Source organism: Hylobates moloch, unplaced genomic scaffold (assembly GCF_009828535.3).
Source record: "Hylobates moloch isolate HMO894 unplaced genomic scaffold, HMol_V3 SCAFFOLD_36, whole genome shotgun sequence".
In the NCBI taxonomy this organism is placed as follows: domain Eukaryota; kingdom Metazoa; phylum Chordata; class Mammalia; order Primates; family Hylobatidae; genus Hylobates; species Hylobates moloch.
Genome location: NW_026652311.1, coordinates 1,889,546 through 1,911,662, shown reverse-complemented (window position 1 = coordinate 1,911,662; position 22,117 = coordinate 1,889,546). Strand labels below are relative to the sequence as shown.

Here is a 22,117-nt window from a genome sequence, read left to right as displayed (position 1 = left end):
GTATTGAAGTCCCCTATTATTATTGTGTTGCTGTCTATCTCATTTCTTAGATCTATTAGTAATTGTTTTATAAATTTGGGAGCTCCAGTTTTAGGTGCATATATGTGGTATTTTCCTGTTGGACAAGGCCTTTTGTCGTTATATAATGTCCCTCTTTGTCTTTTTTTAACTGCTGTTGCTTTAAAGTTTCTTTTGTCTGATATAAGAATAGCTACCCCTGCTCACTCTTTGTGTCCATTTGCATGAAATGCCTTTTCTGCCCCTTTACTTTAAGTTTATGTGAGTCCTTATGTGTTAGGTAAGTCTCCTGAAGGCAGTAGATAGTTGGTTGGTAAGTTCTTAGTCTCCTGAAGGCAGCAGATAGTTGGTTGGTAAGTTCTTATCCATTCTGCAGTTCTGTATCTTCTAAGTGGAGCATTTAGGCCATTTACATTCAATGTTAGTATTGAGATGTGAGGTACAGTTGCATTCATTGTGCTACTTGCTGCCTGTGTACTTTGTTTTTTGTTTTGTTTTTGCTTTTTAACTTGTATTTTTGTTTTATAGATCCTGTGTGATTTATGCTTTGAGGTTTTGTTTTGATGTGTTTCCAGGATTCATTTCAAGATTTAGAGCTCCTTTTAGCAGTTCTTGTAGTGGTGGCTAATGGTGAATTCTCTCAGCATTTTTGTCTGAAAAAGACTGTATCTTTCCTTCATATATGAGGCTTAGTTTTGCTAGATACAAAATTCTTGGCTAATAGTTGTTTTGTTTGAGGAGGCTGAAGATACGGCCCCAATCTCTGCTAGTTTGTAGGGCTTCTGCTGATAAATCTGCTGTTAATCTAATAGGTTTTCCTTTATAGGCTACCTGGTACTTCTGTCTCACAGCTCTTAAGATTCTTTCCTTCGTCTTAACTTTGGATAACCTGATGACAATGTGCCTAGGTCATGATCTTTTTGCAGTGAATTTCCTGGGTGTTCTTTGTGCTTCTTGTATTTGCATGTCTAGTTCTCTAGCAAGGCTGGGGAAGTTTTCCTCAATTATTCCCCCAAATATGTTTTCCAAGCTTTTAGAATTCTCTTCTTCCTCAGGAACACCAATTATTCTTAGGTTTGGTCATTTAAAATAATCCTAGACTTCTTGGAGGCTTTGTTCTTTTTACTTATTCTTTTTTCATTGCCTTTGTTATATTGGGTTAATTTGAAGACCTTGTCTTTGAGCTCTGAATTTCTTTCTTCTCCTTGTTCAATTCTACTGCTGAGAATTTCCAGAGGATTTTGCATTTCTATAAGTGTGTCCCAAGTTTCCTGAATTTTTTATTGTTTTCTCTTTAAGCTATTTCCTTTAATATTTCTCCCTTCGTTTCTTGTATTGTTCTTTGGATTTCCTTGCATTGGGTTTGCCTTTCTCTGGTACCTCCCTGATTAGCTTAATAACTAACCTCCTGAATTCTTTTTAAGGTAAAAATGATTTCAGTGATTTCTTTTTGGTTTGGATCCATTGCTGGTAAAGTAGTGTGATTTTTGGGGGGTGTTAAGGAGCCTTGTTTTGTCATATTACCTGAGTTGGTTTTCTGGTTCCTTCTCATTTGGTTAGAGAGGGAACCAGAAAACCACCTCTGTCAGAGGGAAGGTCTAGGGCTGAAGGCTGTTGTTGAGATTCTTTTATTCCACGGGGTGTTCCTAGATGTAGTACTCTCACCCTTTTTCTATGGATGTGGCTTCCTGTGAGCCGAGCTACAGTGATTGTTGTCTCTCTTCTGGGTCTAGCCCCCCAGCAAGTCTACCCAGCTCCGGGGTGGTACTGGGGGCTGTCTGCACAGAGTCCTATGATGTAAATCATCTATGGGTCCCTCAGCTGTGGATACCAGCATCTGTTCCAGTGGAGGTATTGGGGGAGTGCAATGGACTCCGTGAGGGTTCTTAGTTTTGGTGGTTTCATGTTCCATTTTTGTGAGGGTTGGCCTCCTGCTGGGAGGTGGCGCTTTCCAGAGAGTATCAGCTGTGGTAGTATGGAAAGGAACCAGTGGTGGGCGGGGCCCTAGAACTCCCAAGATTAGCTACCAGGGTGGGTAAGGAAGGACCATCAGGTGGGGGCAGGGCTAGGCATGTCTGAGCTCAGACTCTCTTTGGACGGGTCTTGCTGCGCCTGCTGTCGGAGATGGGGGTGAGGTTCCCAGGTCAATGAAGTTGAGTACCTAGGAGGATTATGGCTGCCTCTGCTGAGTCATGCAGGTTGTTAGGGAAGTGGGGGAGGGCGGCAGTCACAGGCCTCATCCAGCTGCCATGCAAACCGAAGGGCCGGTCTCACTCCCACTGTGCCCCCCCAACAGCCCTGAGTCTGTTTCCAGGTGTTGGGCGAGCCAGGCTTGAGAACTTGCCCCAGACTACCCATCTCCCAGAAAAGGGCTTGGTTCTTCCCTCACCGGTGGAGTCTGCACACGGGATTTGCGCCCTTCCCTGAGTTCTGGCCAGGAGGCTTCCCATCCCATTCAAATTGTTACAGAGTTCAGCTGGAGATTTCCTTCTCCCTGTGGTGTTTCTCCCCCCAGCTCCTCTGGCCACCCTCCCGGTGGATTCCTGTGGTGTCAGGCAGGAATGTCCTTGGGCACCCAGTGAACTCCCAGGGCCTTTCTGCTGCTTCCTCTACCCCTGTATTTCACTCAGCTCTCTAAATTGACTCAGCTCCAGGTGAGGTCAGAAACTTCTCCCACAAACAGACCTTCAGTTTCTCCAGTGGGGGTGTGTGTTTGGGAGAAGAGGCTCTCCCATTCTCACTTCCACAGTTGGGGCACTCACAGTATTTGGGATGTCTCCCAGGTCCTGCAGGAGCAGTCAGCTTCCTTCATTAGCTCTGTGAGTCGTCTCGCGATTGCTGGTTTGGTCTTGCAGTCGTTCTGGAGCTAAAATTCACAATCCTGCTCTGTCCATCCAGGTCGGAGCTGCAGCCTAGTCCTGCCTCCCGTCTGCCATGATCAGATCAGGCTACTATGAAAATATTTTAATGATATAGCCAATGAATTTAAGGTAATATGCAGTGAAAATTTGTTAAGAGTAGGATAAAATGTTCCTTTGCTATTTCATATTACTTTTTAAATTGTATGACCTAGATTTACACACTGGTCTTTCTACTCACTGGGTACTGAGTGGTCTGCTTACTACTTACTGACTGGCCTTTGGTCATATCATTTAACCTCACTGAACTTCAGTTCTTGAAGTAAAAATGAAGAAAACAGTGCTTATCTCACAGGGATTTTATAAGAATTAACTATATGAAAGCGTTTTGGCAAGTGTATCCAAATGTTAGCTGGAGGTTATATAAATACAAAATCTTGATTATTGAAGGATATAGAAAGCATACCTATTATTAAATAATCTCAACGGTAGGATAAAGGAAACCTTTTAAAGTCTATGAGAGGAAAGAGATGATCAAGACTGTCTTCACTAGTTATTAAGTGTATTAGATTCATTTGTTAGGTGTTTCCTTTAGATCTGACGTTTGGCCTTCAAATTTTTATTAACTTGGACTGTTTAGGCTTTTGAGGTTTCATTTGTCAAAGTTGTTAGTTCTTGTGTATTACTAACACAAATATTTATGTGTAGCTTTGGCCTTTTATCAATGGAAATCAGAAAATCAATAAACTTAATAGTTGTTCATTACACAGTTGATGCATTTGCAGGACTATGTTGAGTACTGTAAGTGAATAATCAATTCAGTCAAAATCTATTACCAGGTCACTGCCAGTTTTTTTATAGTGTACTATTTTATTTATGACTTTCATAGGTACTGCAGCACTTTTTTATGAAGTAGTCTTCTGTGGGATTCATACTGCTTATAATTGTGATCCTTTCACCTAGTTGGAAGCACCTGTCACCCTGGAGGTGTTCCTAGATTAGCCCTCTCTAATCTAGCCCTCTCTAACTCTTAGGCCAGCTTTCTTTCACCCTAGGATTAATTTCATCAAGTTCATTCACTGAGCCAGTTTATATTTACTGATTCCCTACTCTGGGCTGAATACTGTGGGAGTATATGTAAGAGCTCTTTATATCATCTAGTGGGTGAGAAACTCTGTAAAACTATAATGTAAGGAGAATAAATGCTCAGTAGAGCTTTGGAAAGGTTTCACAAGCATTTGAGCTGAATTTTGCAGAAGTAAAATTCATTTTGAAAAACTAGATGATAGGTATTCCAAGCTGAAGGAAGAACCTGAAAGGAAGTTTTGCATGCTATAGAAGTTCATAGAAGGTTTCTAGTTGGACTTATATAGGTTCAAGGAAGAAAGTAGATTGTAAACTGAGGGTTAAGAATAAATAAGAATTAGATGAAAGGGAGAAAGGATAGGAATGTTCTAAGTAAAGGGAACAGCATTTGTGAAACCTGTAAACAAGAGAATATGGTTCTTCAAATAATTGAAAACTGAATGAAATTTAACATGGCTGAAACCAAGTGATCCATGTAGGAAAATGATGTGCACCAAGCATAGAGGTCTTATCATGCAGAGATTTACAAACATTTCTTTAAAAAGCAAATAAAAATCCCAAAGAAATTTGTTAGAGCTATTGGGGAAATACTACAGGACAACGATGTGGGCAAGGATTTTTTGGGTAAGGGCTCAAAAACACAGACAACAGAAGCAAAAATAGACAAATGGGATTGCATCAACCTATAAAGCTTGTGCTCAGCAAAGGAAACAATCAACCAAGTGAAAGACAAGCTAAGAACGGCAGAAAATATTTGTAAACTATCCTTCTGAGAAGGGATTAATAACCAAAATATGTAAGGAACTCAAATGTTTAACTCAATAGCACATAATAATAATAATTCCATTAAAAATCAGCTAAAAGACCAGGCTTATGCCTGTAATCTCAGTGTTTTGAGAGGCCGAGATGGGAGTATGTGTCCCATGGAGCCAGGAATTTGAGGCCAGCATGGTCAATGTAGCGAAAAAATAATAATAATAATAATAAATTTTAAAAGGAGAGAGGTGGGTATTTAGAGACTCTTATTGTACAGCCTTTTTCGAAGCATGTAACTTAAAAAGGAAAAACAAGCAAAACACCAGAATAGACGTTTCTGAAAAGAAGACGACATATAAATGGCCAACAGTATATGAAAAAATGCTCACCATCACTAATTATCAGGGAAGTGCACATTAAAACCACAGTGAGATATCATCTCACCTCAGTTAAAATGGCCGTTACTGAAAAGACAAAAATTAGTGGTTGCTGGCAAGGATGTGGACAAAAGGAAACCCACATACACTGTTGGTGGGAATGTAAAGTATATAGCCACTATGGAAACCAGTATGGAGGTTCCTTAAAAAACTAAAAGTAGAACTACCATATGATCCAGGAATCCCACTGGTGTGTGTGTGTATATATTTTATATATGTATATATTTTACTTATATATGTTTTATGTATATGTTTATTTTATATATATTTATATATATATTATCTATGTATATGTTTATTTTATACATATATATCCCAAATAAAGGAAACAGTTCATGGAAAAAAATCTGCACCCTCATGTTTATTGCAGCACTAGTCCTAATGGCAAAGATATGGAGTCAACCAAAGTGCCGTTAATGGATGAATGGATTTTTTTAATGTGGTGTATATATACACAATGGAATATTATTCAACCACAAAAGAGTGAAATCCTGTTATTTGCAGCAACATGGATGGAACTGGAGGTCATTAAGTTAAATAAAATAAGCCAAACACAGAAAGACAAATATCATATGTTGTCAATCACATGTGGGAGCTAAAAGAGTAGATCTCATGGAGGTAGAAAGTAGAATCATGGTTACCAGAGGCTGAGAAGGGTGGAGGATGAAGAGAAGTTGGTTAAAGAGTACAAAAATAACAGATGGAAGGAATAAGTTTTAGTATTTGATAGTACAGTAGGGAAACTATAATTAACTATAATATTTATTGTATATTTCAGAATAGCTAGAAGAGAAGAATTCTAATGTTCTCAACACAAAGAAAAATGTTGAGGTGATAAATATTCCAGTTACCCTAATTTGATAATTATACATTGTATACATGTATCAAAATAGCACAGGTACCCCAAAATATGTACAACTATTATACATCAGTATTTTAAAAAATTGTTCAGGGCTCACAGGGCGGGTTTTTATAGGTGATATTATAAATGTTGTTCTGAAAAAAAGCATGAGTAGCAGCATCTTGAAAGTTGATCGCCTGTCTTATGTATGAAATAAAATGTGACAATTCTTGTTTTATATAACAGGATTAGGATTATTCTCTATTGTTTAAAAAAATAAAAGAATGCTTGAGTGTCCAAATTTTCACCAAAACCTTTTAATAAGAATTCGAATAATATATCAGTTTTTAATCCAGGGCATTGGCCAGGTACAATGGCTCACTCTTATAATCCCAGCACTTTGGGAGGCTGAGGCAGGAGGAATGCTTAAACTCAGGAGTTTGAGACCAGCCTGGGTAACATAGTGAGACCCCATCTCAACTTAAAAAATTAAAAGTAGTCCAGCATGGGGGCACACGCCTGCAATCCTAGCTACTCAGGAGATGCAGATGGGAGTACCCCTTGAGCCCAGGAGATCAAGGCTGCAGTGAACTATGATCATGCCACTGCACTCTAGCCTAGATAATAGAATGAGAGAGAGTCTGTCTACAAAAAAAAAAATTAAATTCTAAAAATAAATAATAATAATCTAGGGATTTTTGTGGGTTTTGGTTTTGCTTTAAAAAAATTTAGTCTTTCAACGAGGATAGTTTAAATGGTTTGGAATTTGCTTCTAAGAACTGTAGCCAGTTTGAAGGCTATGGTGATCAGTTGTCTGGCACCCAGTCACAAGACCAGAGATCTTCCTATTTCTCTTGTTCGTTTTCCTTTTCCTCTGTTTCTCTTTTTTTCTTCTTATTTCTCCCTCCTGTTGTTTCATCGCTTTTGTGTGTGTGTCTCTATATGTCACATGTGTCTCTCTACCCTCTCTATATTTCCTAGCCCCCATTTCTCTTTCTTAACTATCCACAATATATAAAGTCTGTGTCATACATATCGTACCTAATGATTTGTCACCTTGTTTTTCTCTTTTTTTTTTAAATGCATATGTAGCCATCCCCCCTTATCTGTGGTTTCTCTTTCTGTGGTTTCAGTTACTCACAGTGAGCTGTAGTCCAAAAATATGAAATGAAAAATTCCAGAAATAAACAATTCGTAAGTTTTAAATTGTGCCGAGTAGCGTGATGAAATCTCACACCATCACACATGAACTATCTCTTTGTCCAGTGTTTTCACATTGTATACACTACCGCTCATTAGTCACTTCATTGCCGTCTCGATTATCAGATCAACTTTTGTAGTATCTCATCACGTAGGCATTTTATCATCTCACGTCATCACAAGAAAGGATGTACAATAATATCTCTTGAGAGATGGGGTCTTGCTCTGTTGCCCAGGCTGACCTTGAATCCCTGGGCTCAAGCAGTCCTCCTACCTCTGCTCCCTGATTTGCAGATATTTTCTCCTATTCTGTTGGTTGTCTTTTTTATTTTCTTGATTGTATTCTTTGAGGCACGAATGTTTTTAACTTTGATGAAGTTCAGTTTATCTGTTTATTTTTTGTTACATCAGCTTATGGCGTGATATTTAAGAGGGCTTTGCCTAACCTAAGATCACAAAGATTTACATTACTGTCATTTCTTCTGAGAGTTGTATAGTTCTAGGTTTTATATTTAGATCTGTGATCCATTTTGAGTTCATTTTTGTGTAGGATGTGAAAGATCCAACTCTATTATTTTTGCATGTGGATTATTCCAGTAGTCTTAGACCCACTTGTTGACCTCATTCAGTTTTTAACTATTTTTATTAAGTATAACATACATTCAAAAGCCTCTTTAGAAGATATGTAAAGGGCATAAAGAATAACAGTAATATAGACACCTGCACACAACTTCCAACTTGAGATACAGAAAAATGAAAACTCCTCTGCAGAATTCTTCAGTCTTTTCTATTCTGAATTTTATGCCTATTCTTCTCTTGCTTCTCTGTATGCTTTCACCGCATCTGTGTGTATTACCAATAATATAACATTTACTTTTAGAAATGTTATATTTCTAATTTTACAAATTTAAGTAAGCTGAGGTGGGAGGATCGCTTGAGCCCAGGGTTTCAAGGCCAGCCTGGGCAACATAGCAAGGCCCCATCTCTTACAAGATATTATATTAATATTTTACAAATTAAAAAATTACAAGATGTTATATTTTACAAAGTAAAAAATAGTATATAAATTTTTATGACTTGCTTTCTTTTTCTGTTCAACATTATGGTATACCATAGTGATAGTAATGTCTATAGTTGTAGTTTATTCATTTTCACCATTGTATAATATTCTATTTTTAGACTATACCAAAACTTATTCATTCTCTTGTTGATGCACTTTTGGTTATTTCAGATTTTTTGCTATTACAAACATAAACATTCTTATACCTCTTTCCTGGTACACACGTGCAGGCATTTTTCCAGGGTACATATATGCCTAGGAGTAGAATTGCTGAGGTATAAAGTACACACATCTTCAGTTCAACCACATAGTGCCACGTTGTTTCCAAAGTGATTGATGCCAGTCTTCACTCCCCTAAGTATTGCATAACATTTCTGATTGCTCCACATCCTTGCCATGCTTAATCTTTCCAGACATTTTGATTGTTGGCAGTGTGTGATTTCATTGCCACAGGGTGATGACTATAAAATGTTATCTGATTTTGATTTGCAAGGTCATTTCCAAGATTACTAATGGGGTTGAGCATCTTCTCATGTATGTATTGGTCATTGGTATTCCTTTATCTGTGACATGTTTATTCAGGTTTTTAATCACATATTTCTATTGGTTTATCTTTTGTTCTTTGTAAATTAATATGTATTACAGATATCTTCTCTTAGTATGTCTTAATTTTTATGTATTCAAATTTATTACTCCTTTTATGTTTTATATTTTTTATGTCCTGTTTCACAAAATTCTTCCCTAAGTCAAGGTCATAAGCATATTCTCCAAAGAATTTCCCATTTAAATTCTTAATCCACCTGGAATTGATTTTTTTAATGTTTAATTTTCATGGTATATAGTAGGTGTATACATTTATGGGGTACATGAAATGTTCTGATACAGGCATGCAATGCATGATAATCACATCACAGAGAATGGGCTACTCATCCCCTCAAGCATTTATCCTTTGTGTTACAAACAATCCAATTATACTTTTTAAGCTATTTTTAAATGTACAATTAAGTTATCGACTATAGTTAGCCTGCTGTGCTATCAGATAGTAGGTTTTATTCATCCTTTCTAACTGTATTGGAATTGATTTTTAAGTCTTCATATCTAGTAAGACAAGTCCCACACTTGATTTTTCTTCTACATGAATAATTGGTTATTTTTAATCTTTGTTCTTCCATATGAATGAGTTTTTCAGGTTTCATTAAATAGATTAAGTAAATAAATTGACCAACTACAATGGTGAGAGTTTTATTGAAATTACCTTGACTCCATAGATTGATTTGGTGAGAATGATGTCTTAATGATATTGAGTATTTTTATCCTGGAGCGTGGTATAGCTCTGCATATTTATTTAGGTTTTCTTTAGTATCTATTAATAAACTTTTACAATTTTCTCCCTAAAGAATTGGCACCTCATTTGTTGGATTTATTCCTAGTTGCCTTATTTTTTTTCTATTAATATTGTTATCTTTTTACAATTACATTTTCTGTTCAGGGCTGCTGTATAGAAATGAAGTTGATTCTTGAGTATTGATTTTGTACCTAACAAATTATCTGTAGATACTTTTGGGTTTTCTATAAAAACAATCATCTTATCTTTTTGTCTCTTCCTTTCCACTTGTTATGTCATTTATTTCTTTTTCTTATTGCACTGACTGCAACCACCAGTAACCAGTACCTGATAGAAATGGTGATAGCTAGTATCATCATCCTGTTTGTGATCATTAAGGTATTGCTTTTTAATATTTAACAAGTATGATACTTGCTTTATCTTTTTAATGGGGGGTGGTGTTTGTTTGGGTGGATTCCCTTTGCTTCAGATCAGAGATGTTTCCTTCCTTTTTTATTTTGTTTCAATCTCAAGTAAATAGTAAGTTTTGTTAGACTTTTTTTTTTTTTTTTTTTTAGAGACAGGGTCTTGCTATGTTGCCCCAGCTAGAGTGCAGTGGCATGATCCTGGCTCGCTGAAGTTTTGAACTCTTGGACACAAGTGATCCACCTCAGCTTCCCAAAGTGCTGGAACTATAGGTGTATACCACAACACCCAGCTAATTTTTTTTTTTTTTTTTTGTAGAGACAGGGTCTGACCAGGTTGGTCTTGAAATCCTGGACTCAGGCAGTCCTCCTGCCTCAGCTTCCCAAAGTGAGGATTATAGGCGTGGGCCATCACACCCAGCTGACTTTAGATTTTTTAGTTTAATTTTTCTCTTTTAATCCCAAAATGTTATTAATTATATTAATATATCTTCTGTGTTAAACTAAATTTGAGGTCCTAGAGTAAACCAAACATGGTGTATTATCTATTTTTATACCATTTGGTTTCATTTATTTTTATATAAATTATGCATATGTACATATATAAGTCTGTGTGTGTATATATATATATATATTTTTACTCCCATACCCTTTTTGCATCTGCATTCATGATTTGCTTCTGTGACCTTTTTTGGTACTGTTCTTGACTGGGTTTTAAAAGGCAAGATTGTGCTAGCCTAGTAAAATGAATTAGGAAGTCAGTTTGTGTAACATCAAAATTATCTTTTCCTTGAACGTTTGATAGAACTTTTCTGTAAATCTTCTGAGTATGGTGTTTATAAAAGATTTTTTTTTTGTCAAATGATTCAGTTTCTTTATGGGTTAAAGGACTACTATAACTCTTCATTTTGGGTCATAGATTTTTTTTTAACTTCCTGTGATCTCAGCAATACATTTAATTTGATTTTTTAAAATATTTAATATTCTTGTTATGGAAGTATCATTTAGAAGTACCAGTAGAAGTATCATTTAATTTATCATATATCCATATCCTCCATAATCTAGGAAACAGAAGTCTTCATTTAACCACCATCCCTCTCCAATTTTACTTAACGTCATTCCATTAAAACTGCTTTTGTCAAAATCACCAATACTGTCTAATTTTCCAAATCTAGTATAATTTTTCTAATCACATGCAAACTCTGAGCAGCACTGAACTCAACCAACCACACCATTCTTCTGGAAACACCCTCTTTTTCAGTTTATATAACATAGTACTGAATCTGGTTTTTCTACCAGCATGGCCATTCTGTCTCCTTTTCTTCTTCTTGATTTCCAAGTGTTCTTTACAGGAACTCGGTCCTTTTCTTCTCTATCTCAGGTGAATTTATCATTTTTCATTAGTGTGAATATGTGTACTTACTACTTCCAAATTCTTATCAAGTACAGGCTCTCTCTTTTGAACTCCAGACTTGAAGACTTTTTTTTTATTTTAACATATAGTCATCTCAAAGTTATCATCTTCAAAACTGAACTCAACTCCACCCACTCAGGTCTTTCTCGTTTTAATGAATAAACCATCATTTACCTGGTTGCTTGATCCAGAAAGTTGGAAATCAGCCTTTATTTTCATAATTCTCTTACCTTCCACAAATTTATGTTAATTCTACATCCCAACTATGTCTCTATCTCCTGTGCTAACCCTGGTCTGGGTGTTCACCATTTCTTGCCTGGACTTCTGTAATAGCCTCACAAATAACTGGTTTCTTTACTCTTACATTAGAGTAACCAGCGGTTTCTCTACTTTCTCTTGTATTAGAGAGTGACCAGTGTTTTCTTTACTATCTCTTGTGCTAGAAAGGGACCAGTGGCTAGTTCAGACTGAGTGCTCTGGGAAGGTCTCCCTAAGGAGCTGACATTTAAGCTAAAATCTGAATAACAAGGAGGGACTCGCCACCCAAAGAGCATTCTAGATGAAGGAAACAGCTTCTGTAAAGATTATAAGGTAAAAAATAAGTTTTAAATGCTTAAGAACCCTGAAGAAGGCCAGTTTGGCAAGGGGTAGAGATTTGGTTAAAGAGTTTAGCAGGAGCCAGATTATACCAGGCTTTGTAAGTAAGGGCATAAAATGTAAACTTTATTCTAAATGAGGTAAGAGGCCAATTAAAAGTGATGCTTTGAATTTTTTTTTTTTTTTTTTGAGACAGAGTCTCGCACTCTCACCCAGGCTGGAGTGCAGTGGCGCGATCTCGGCTCGCTGCAAGCTCCGCCTCCCGGGTTCACGCCATTCTCTTGCCTCAGCCTTTCCGACTAGCTGGGACTACAGGCGCCCGCCACCACGCCCGGCTAATTTTTTTTTGTATTTTTAGTAGAGATGGGGTTTCACTGTGGTCTCGATCTCCTGACCTCGTGATCCGCCCGCCTCGGCCTCCCAAACTGCTGGGATTACAAGCGTGAGCCACTGCGCCTGGCCTGATTTGAATTTAAGGGGTGAGAGAGAAGAATTGAAGATGCGGCATATGAGTCTAGAGTTTGGGAAAGATGTTAAGGCTAGAGCTAAAGATTTGAGGATCACCAGCCTACAAATGGTATTTATAACTATATGTTACCTAGAGAGAGAATATAGATAAAGAAGAGAAAGGAGCCTACATTGAACCTTGGAGTACTCTAATGTTAGAGGTACCAGTAGAGAAAAATGAGGAATTGTGACCAGTGAGGAAAAGGAAAACCAGAAGTGTATGATGTCGTAGAAGCCAAATGAAAAAAAAAGTTTCAAGGATGAAGTGGTCACTTCTGTTGAATGACGGACTGGAGAAGAAATAGAAATAGAATCCTTCTATCAAGGTCAGCCTTGAGTAGTTTCAAGGACAGTCAAAGGTAGCTTTTAAATACTCTCTAGAAATTCTTATGAGAGGTAAAGTGTCTTCCACTTTTCCAAATTTAATTTGGAAAATTAAATTGGCCCATTTCTATTTTGTAGCAAAATTTTAGAGTGGTTGATAACCGTTTGGACAAGATCAGGTTTTCTTAAAGCTTACAGCTTCACAGTGTCTCTGACTAGACAGACACAAAGAAATAAATATGTTCTCCTAGCAATCAGCACATGGAGGAACAATTAAACTTGTCTTATTTAGAAGAATCCTTCTTGTAGTCATCACTTTTGAGCAGACTATTTGCAGTCAGAGATTATTGAAGGTAGTACTTGGCTTTTTTAATGTGTTTACTGTAGAAGACTTTGAGAAATGGGCAGCAAAGAGACTGAAAATTATCTTTTAAATCCATTTCCTGAGTATTTGGGTCAAATGACTTTCTGATGTGTTGGACAGTAATTGATTCCAGGGAATTGTTTTTACTGTCTGCCTAATCACTGTCTTATTGCTTCTGGATTATTGACCTCCTATGTCCATCTGGCTGACAGGATCAAGCCCTGAGTCAGCCTGTAAAAACTCTTCTTGAAATGTTTCAAATTAATTGTGGATTTGCAGTGGTTTCATTTTCAAAGGTTTATGTTTATTGCAAACATTGTTATGTGATAGTTTTGTGATTATTAAATGAGTTTAAGTAGACCTAGAAGTGTGTTATGCATGTCTGTGTATGTGGGTATATATAAAATTTTTATTTATAATCAGTCTTAGTCTTCATGGGTTGGAATTTTATTCCCATATTGTTTGCTTGGATTGAAATGGCATGCTTATCTAACATAACTAGTATTCCCTGGTTATTCCCTGGTTGTGTAGTTACAGATACTACAAACTGGTAAACATACCTAAGAGGTTTGCAGATTTCTCCATCTGTATGGATTAATACATTTTCTGCCCAACTTTGAGACATAACAGAATGATTGCCACTACCATCTCTCCATTCCCGAAGATCACATATTTTTAGAAGACTAGTCACCTGTTGGTGGTAGTTAATGTTATGACGCCATAAGAATTAAAATAAGTGAAATATTAATAGATTGCTTAGAAATTATGTTGTTATGGTTAGAGATTATGCCCTAGAGCCACTGTCATCCCACGCTAGTCACCAGCAGATCTCCATGTGAAGCTCAAGACTATTGTACAAGTTCTATTTGTTGTCTCCTTACTCTCCTTCCTTCTACTGCCCCACATCTTCGGAACCCCTTGTCCTGCCTTATCCCCAAGGTTTAGCACCCACACAATCCTGATCTTTCCATCAGTTCCTCATCCTCTGGATTTTTCATTTGTCCAAGTTTTTCAATGCTGCAGGGCCCTGTTTTCTTCTATGAAATAACAAACTCACCTCTGCTGAAATGCCACCTCTGCCCAGAGATCATATTTGCACTTTAGTATACACCATATCTTCACTCAGAAAAAAGGATGTAAATTTAATGGAAAGACTTGCCTAAGATTATATCATTAATTGTGAAGCTAGAACTTAGAGCACTAATATTCACAGTCACTTACTTCACTTGTAAATAGAGCTGGAGTTGCCTATTATATTGCAATTTTATGACTTAAAGCATTGTATTTGTCATGAAAAAACAGTAAAAACAAATTAATGGTTAATAATAATATTATTTGTTCCTATAGCTGAGTTCCTTCAAAGGTGCCGAGGAATGGGCTAAAATATATAATCTCACTTCCCATTTGTTAATTCCTTTATTTATGTGTTTATGCTATGCTTCCTATATCTGAATGGCTCTATATATGTCTCAGTTTAATCTAGCAAATGTGGTGACTACAATGATTTGCTTTATTGATATGATAATGTATTAGAATTACGTTAAAATACAGAAACTTTTCTCTGTTTTTATAAAGGGTAGGATCATTATTGATGTGAGATTTCCAGCTGAAAAGTTTGCTACTCTTTTTTTTCTTAAAGTAGAATTTTTAAAATGAAATCATTAGTCTATCTCACCAGAATATTTTAATTGAAAAAATTAGCTTTGCATACAATTCATAGCTCTGACTTATTATCATATAATTTTCATAACATTGTGAAGATTTCAGGCTTCTCCAAAATAAGCAGCAATAAATAATAATCATATATATTCCTTGATACAGCTTGGCCAACTGTATTTTAACATACAAAAACACACAAGGCCTACTTTACTTTTTTTTCCCCCACTTTGAGACAGGTTTCACTCTGTCATCCTGGCTAGAATGCAGTGGCATATTCACGGCTCACTGCAGCCTTGAACTCCTGGGCTCAAGTGATTCTTCCACCACAGCCTTCCAAACACTAAGATTACAGGCATGAGCCACTGCATCCAGCCCTACCCTACTTTCATAATAAAGATAATATGGCATTTAGGGCTTGTCTTGATTAAAAGCCAAGAATATTGTTTTCATTTCTTTGAAAGAAAAAGCTGATTTGAGGATAAAGTGGTGTCAAAATGATGACCAAATGGAAAGGAGATTATAATTGCAGATTTCAGAACACAGTTTAGTATACTTATGTATATTATTTCTTAAATAATGGTTTGAGGAGTGGAGATTATTCATCCATTTGATTTGAGATCTCTCCATGCTTCTTTTTTTTTCCCTGGACAGTTAGAATTTTCCCTCATGGTTCAGACTCTTAAATATATATACTCACCCTAAGTTCTTTAAAGTCCCTGAAAAGTTGCCTTCTCTATTAGTCATTCATTCTTTATTCTCCTTTTTGATTTTTCTGTCATTAGTGACACCTGAATACATTTTCCAGACTACACTCATTGATCAAAAAAGAAAAAACTTGGCATCAACATTGTTTTTAGTCATTTACACCATTTTGTCCTTAGATGGCAAATCCTTTATAAAGTAACATGAACATGACTCAACTTTTGGCTCTAAAATCAGAAGAAATAAAGATTTGCAATAGCAGTATCTATTTGTGAGCAATAACATTTTTATAAATTGATCCATTTCCAGACACTATTTTTAAAGTTGATTTAAGTGATAGGCATTTTTTTTAAGTGTTGTACCTAGCAAACTATGAAAAGTCTCTTATTAATCATTTGTATTTCAACTTATTTCTGAAATTAAATCTTATTATATATAATACTTTGCATCCTAATGCTAAATTTCAACATAAAGTAGTAGGAACAAAGTTTCTACTCAGAGTCAGTTTTACATGAAATGAAAACAACCTTGAATAATTAAAGCAATTTTTAAAAAGAGTTAGATGTCTATACTCCCTGTTTTAAGACTTACTGTATAAAATTACAGTAATCAAGACTATATATTACTATAAGTATAGACATATGAGGGAACTTTTAAAAGTTCATGGAAATTGAATTAAAAGATATAAAATATAAACCTTATCTTTCAATGGAAGCTCCATCAAGGTCTAGACACTTTTGTAAGCAATGATACCAGCCATGTAGTTCAACCCTAAAACACTGAGGGTCCTGGGAATTTAACTATGTTAATGAAGTCTTTTTTACATTATTAACTGAAGATGAATGGGTGCCTTTTAAGATTTTTTATGATTAGGAAACAAAAAGAAGTCAGAAGGAGCCAAATCAGGGCAGTACTGTGGATGCCTAATGATTTCCCATCAAAACTCTCACAAAATTGCCCATGTTTCATGAGAGGAATGAGCAGAAGCATTGTCATAGTGGGGAAGGACTCTCTGGTGAAGCTTTCCCAGACATTTTCCTGCTAAAGCTTTGGCCAATTTTCTTAAAGTATTCTCAATAAGTATTGTTCTTTGGCCCTCCAGAAAGGTAACAAGCAGAATGCCTTGAGCATCCCAAAAACGTGTTGCCATGACCTTTGCTCTTCACCAGTCTGCTTTTGCTTAGACTGGACCACTTCCTCCTGGTTGCCATTGCTTTGATTGTGCTTTGTCTTCAGCATCATACTGGCAAAGCCATGTTTCACCTCTGTTACAATTCTTTGAAGAATTTGATCTCACCTGTTAGTAATTTCCATTGAAATCTCTGCTCTTGCCTGCAGCTCATCTGGGCACAACATTTTTGGCACCCATCAATTGGAAAGTTTGCTTAACTTTAATTTTTCAGTCAGAATTACATAAGCTAAACCAATTGAGTTGTGGTTTAGGCTGTGGTGTTGGCTATTTGTGTTGTTAATCATCAGTCCTCTTCAATTAGGGCACAATTAAGATGAATTTTTTTCCTTGAGAATTTATGTGCCTGGTCTGCTGCTGCAGGCTTCACCTTCAATATCATCTCATCCCTTCTTAAAACGATTTGTAAACTGCTGATTTCTTTGGGGCATTGTCCCCATAAACTTATCATAAGGCATCAATGATTTCACCATTCTTTCACCCAAGCTTCATTATAAATTTAATGTTTGTTCTTGCTTCAGTTTTTGCAGAATTCATATTCTGATAAGGACTCTTTTCAAACTGATGTCTTATCCTTCTTAGTCCCTCAAACTAGATCCTGTTCAGACATGTTATGACGAGTTAATTCAAGTTTATTTTGGTGCAAACGAAATTGAAATCCATACAGTATCGGGGAACCTGCCCCAGTAATCACGTAGGTTCTTTTCTATTTTCCTAAGCGTCGGCTGGCTTGAGAGATAAAAAGAGAGTACAAAAGAGAGAAATTTTAAAGCTAGGCGTCCAGGGGAGACATCACACATTGGTAGGATCCGTGATGCCCCACAAGCAACAAAAACCAGCAAGTTTTTATTGGGGAGTTTCAAAAGGGGTGGGAGTATAGGAATAGGTGTGGGTGACAGACATCAAGTACTTAACAGAGTAGTAGAATATCACAAGGCAAGTGGAGACAGGGTGAGATCACAGGACCACAGGACCGAGGCGAAATTAAAATTGCTAATGAAGTTTTGGGCACCACTGTCATTGATAACATCTTATCAGGAGACAGGGTTTTGAGATCAACCGGTCTGACCAAAATTTATTAGGTGAGAATTTCCTCTTCCCAATAAGCCTGGGAGTGCTATGGGAGACTGGAGTTTATTTCACCCCTGCAGTCTCAACCATAAGAGACAGGTACGCCCCAGGGGGGCCAGTTCAGAGACCTGCCCCTAGGTGTGCATTCTCTTTCTCAGGGATGTCCCATGCTGAGAAAAAGAATTCAGCGATATTTCTCCCATTTGCTTTTGAAAGAAGAGAAATATGGCTCTGTTCTGCCTGGCTCACGAGCGGTCAGAGTTTAAGGTTATCTCTCTTATTCCCTGAACAATTGCTGTTATCCTGTTCTTTTTTCAGTGTGCCCACATTTCATATTGCTCAAACACACATGCTGTACAGTTTTTGTAGTTAACACAATTATTACAGGGTCCTGGAACGATATACATCCTCCTTAACTGACAGGATTAAGAGATTAAAGACAGGCATAGGAAATCACAAGGGTATTGATTGGGGAAGTGATAAGTGTCCATGAAACCTTTACAATTTATGTTTAGAGATTGCAGTAAAGACAGGCATAAGAAATTACAAAAGTATTAATTTGGGCAACTAATAAATGTCCATAAAATCTTCACAATCCACGTTCTTCTGTCATGGCTTCAGCCAGTCCCTTCGTTTGGGGTCCCTGACTTCCCGCAACAATACGGTTTTTCTATAATGTACATTTTCCATGAACTTTTTAAGACCCCTTATATAGAACAATGGAGCAGGGTAGAGAGACCTTGCCCAACCCTCATGTATATGATCAATTAATTTTCAACAAAACTACCAAGGCAATTCAATTTGGAAAGGAAAGTCTTTTAACAGATGCTACTGAAAAAACTGGATATTCTTACCGAGGAAAAGAAATATTGACCCTTACCTCACATCATACATAAGAATTAGCTTTAGTTTCACAGCAGAAAAATGCAGGACCCATAAGAATTAGCTTGAAATGTATTATAAACCTAATTATAAAAGCTAAAACTATAGAACTTCTAGAAGAAAATTTTTGCAGCCTTGAGTATGCAAAGATTTTTTGGATAAGACACAAAAGGCACAAACCATTTTTTAAAATGATAGATTATACTTCCTTCAACTTAAAAAGTTTTACTCTTTGAAAGATACCATTAAGAAACAAAAAGGCAAGTCAGAATGGAAGCAAATATTAGTAATATGTATTAACAAAGGACTTCAATTCAGTATATATAAAGAACTCATAACTCAATAAGACAAACAACCAATTAAACAATGAAGAAAAGATTTCAACAGATCATTCAGAAAAGAAAGGATGGCCAATAATCTTATGAAGAAAATGCTGAATATCATTAGTCATCAGAGAATGCAAATTAAAACAGCAGTGAAATCATTATACCAATTAGAATGGCTATGAGTTAAAAATCTGATAATGCCAACTGTTGATGAAGATGTGGAGCACCAGTACTCTTCTACACTGCTGTTGGGAACATAAAATGGTATAACCACTTTGGAAATCAGTTTGGCAGTGTCTTACAAAGTTAAACATATGTCTACCATACAACCCAACTATTTCAGTATTAGGGCAGTATTTACTATCCAAGAGAAATAAAAACATGTTCACACAAAGAGTTGTACATGAATGTTATAGCAACCTTATTCTCAAAAGCCAGAAACTGGAAACAACCCAAATGTTCATCCGCAGGTGAATAGATTTTAAAAATTGCAGATATTCATATAATAGAATTCTACTAGCATTACCACAGATGTACCCAACAACATGGATTTATCTCAGAAACATTATGCTAAGTGAAAGACATCAGATATGAAAGAGTATGCAATTTATATGAAAGTCTAGAAAATGCAGACTAATCTAAAGTGGCAGGAAGCAGATCTGTGGTTGTCTGGAGGTCAGGGTAGAGATAGAAATTGACTACAGAGAGACACCAGAAAATTCTTGGTAACAATGGACATGTTCCATATATTGATTGTTGTAGTGGTAACACAGGATTAACATGTACCAAAACTGACCAAATTGTATGCTTTGATAGGCACAGTTATAGATAAATTATACTTCAGTAAAGCTAATATTTTAAGTGCAATTTGAAGTATTTGGTGGTTTCTTTAAACCTTATGATTTTATATGATGTACTTCATTATTGATATAGCAAAATACTCTGCTTTTAGAAAAGAGAAATTAACATCATCTCACATCTTCTACCATCCTCCCTACCCCACCTCTGTTTAAAGGATCAAAATTGTACATAAAATTGATAAAATAAGCACGTACAATCGTAACTATTAATCATGTAAGGTTATCAGAGATTGAAAGGCTACAGAGCAGCCTAGTGCAGTGGGAAGCATAGAGGATATTTGAAGTACTGAGACTTGGTCTCATATCCAAACTCTAGCTCTAATAGTATATCTTCAACTTAGAAATGGGTACATTACTTATTACCAAAAATTAGGATCAAGTGAAACATGCTAAGGCACTTGCAAACACAACAAATCCCTGTTCCTACCCACTGTATAGTCAGATCTTAACTGCTTGCAAATAAAAGTTCTAAATAAGAATTAGTTTGATTTGCCAATGAACTCTGAGACAGCAACTGGAAATCTCAACCAGAAATCTCCAACACCTAGCCTAGCACCTGGCATAAATACATGTTAACTAAATTAATTTCCTATTTCTGAACCCCAGTGTTTTTATTGGCTCTGTTCAGAGAAATTAAGGCACATGGGGCCATAGACTATTTTCTCTAAGCTTATGAGCCAAAACATAATATGCTTACAAGAAGAGACATTAGAACTCATAACTTTATACCGACTAATGTTCAAATACAATTATGTTAGGTATCCACTTGCTTCTGACGTCATAAAAGAACAGATCACAAAAGACAGACTTAAGCTGTCTGCTTTTCCTTGCATAATAAGTCCCCTGGTTCAGGGAATCCAGTCATTACAGCATTTAGCCTAACTGCTTCTAATCCATGTAGGACTTTTTATTAAAGATGAAAACTAGTAAAGAATTAACCATGAGAGGAAATAAAAGATTAATTCAAGTCAGTCATCACCGTATCTATATCTTAAGAAGTTAATAGTTCAAAATCTTTTTTTTTTTTTTTTTTACTGGTAAAAGACTTCTGAATATACTCTCCACTTCTGAATATACTCCCAGCCCCATGGTGTTAGGGGTAGGTTGCAACTACGTAACTCCAAGGTGACTGGGCTGGCACCAACATCAGCACTGCTAACATCTTCCAGCAAGTTTTAGTTCATTAATCTTAATGCCATACATGTACCCTTTCTCTAGCTAGTGGGTGGCCAGACATAAAAACTTGCAAACAGAGGCAAAGACATTAATGGGATGATGCAAGAAGAGAGTTGGAGATTTTTTTTTAAATCTCCTTTGCACATAGGAGCGACCCTAATCAATGCTTTTTGGTGAATATAAGGAGAATATATCTTGTTGCCTTCTCTAGAATAGAGAACTAAGTAGATATGTTGCCTCTGGGTTCAATATTTATTTCAGAAAACTCTCTCTTTTCATTTTACTACCATCCTCTAATAAACCAATTCATCCACTTTGTAAAATATAAGACTCTGGAGTTATTTTATGTGCTTATAAAAACACACTTTTAGATAAATGGTTTTTCCAATCTTCTGATACTCCTCATTTCCTTCTCATTGATTTTCAAGTTTCAACACAATTTTTTAAAAATAAGGATTTAAACATGAGACAGTAAACCTGGGTAAAGAACTAAGGGATTTTGAAATTCAAAGTTATTATTTCTGTTTTTAGTAGCTGTTCCACCCTTGCAAATATGTGTGATAATTAGCCACTATTAATATTCCTCTTTTGCCTAATTCATTATAAAAAGTATAACTTCTGTACAGTAATGCATTACATTTTTATCATGAGAAATCATAACAATATCTTTATATTTGAACCTGAACTTCAATATGAATTTCTGAGATTTTTTATATAAATGTCTGTATTTTATAATGTATGTGGTATGTGTATATATATGTTTATTTTAGACACATTTGACTACATTTATATATTCATAGAGATTTATATAGAGGCATTAAAAAAACAGGCATAGTCAGTCATGGATGTTCATTATATATAAAGGTTATTGGGGATGCAAAGATATAAAAGATAGAAGAACCTAGTAATTGCCTTTAAGATCAGAGCACAAAGCATTAGTTTGGATTTTACAAGGCCAGCCAGCAACAAAAGAGCAGTAATTTATGAGCTCAGCGTAAAAGAATAGCATAATTGCATTAAAAATTAATGCTAATGAACACT

General features: G+C 36.1%; 1 protein-coding gene and 1 long non-coding RNA gene across 8 annotated transcripts in view; one reads left to right on the top strand and one right to left on the bottom strand.

The window, feature by feature from the left end:
- The window catches only part of LOC131382514 (uncharacterized), a 71,653-nt gene that overhangs the window by 6,810 nt on the left and 42,726 nt on the right, over positions 1-22,117 (bottom strand). For all 3 annotated transcript variants that reach the window (XR_009212056.1, XR_009212058.1, XR_009212060.1), the window contains exon 7: positions 2,781-2,969. This is a non-coding gene — a long non-coding RNA (uncharacterized LOC131382514). The remainder of the gene's footprint in view (positions 1-2,780; positions 2,970-22,117) is intronic.
- Positions 1-22,117, top strand: part of LOC116463421 (serine/Arginine-related protein 53) — a 453,415-nt gene that overhangs the window by 398,900 nt on the left and 32,398 nt on the right. The window lies entirely within an intron of this gene.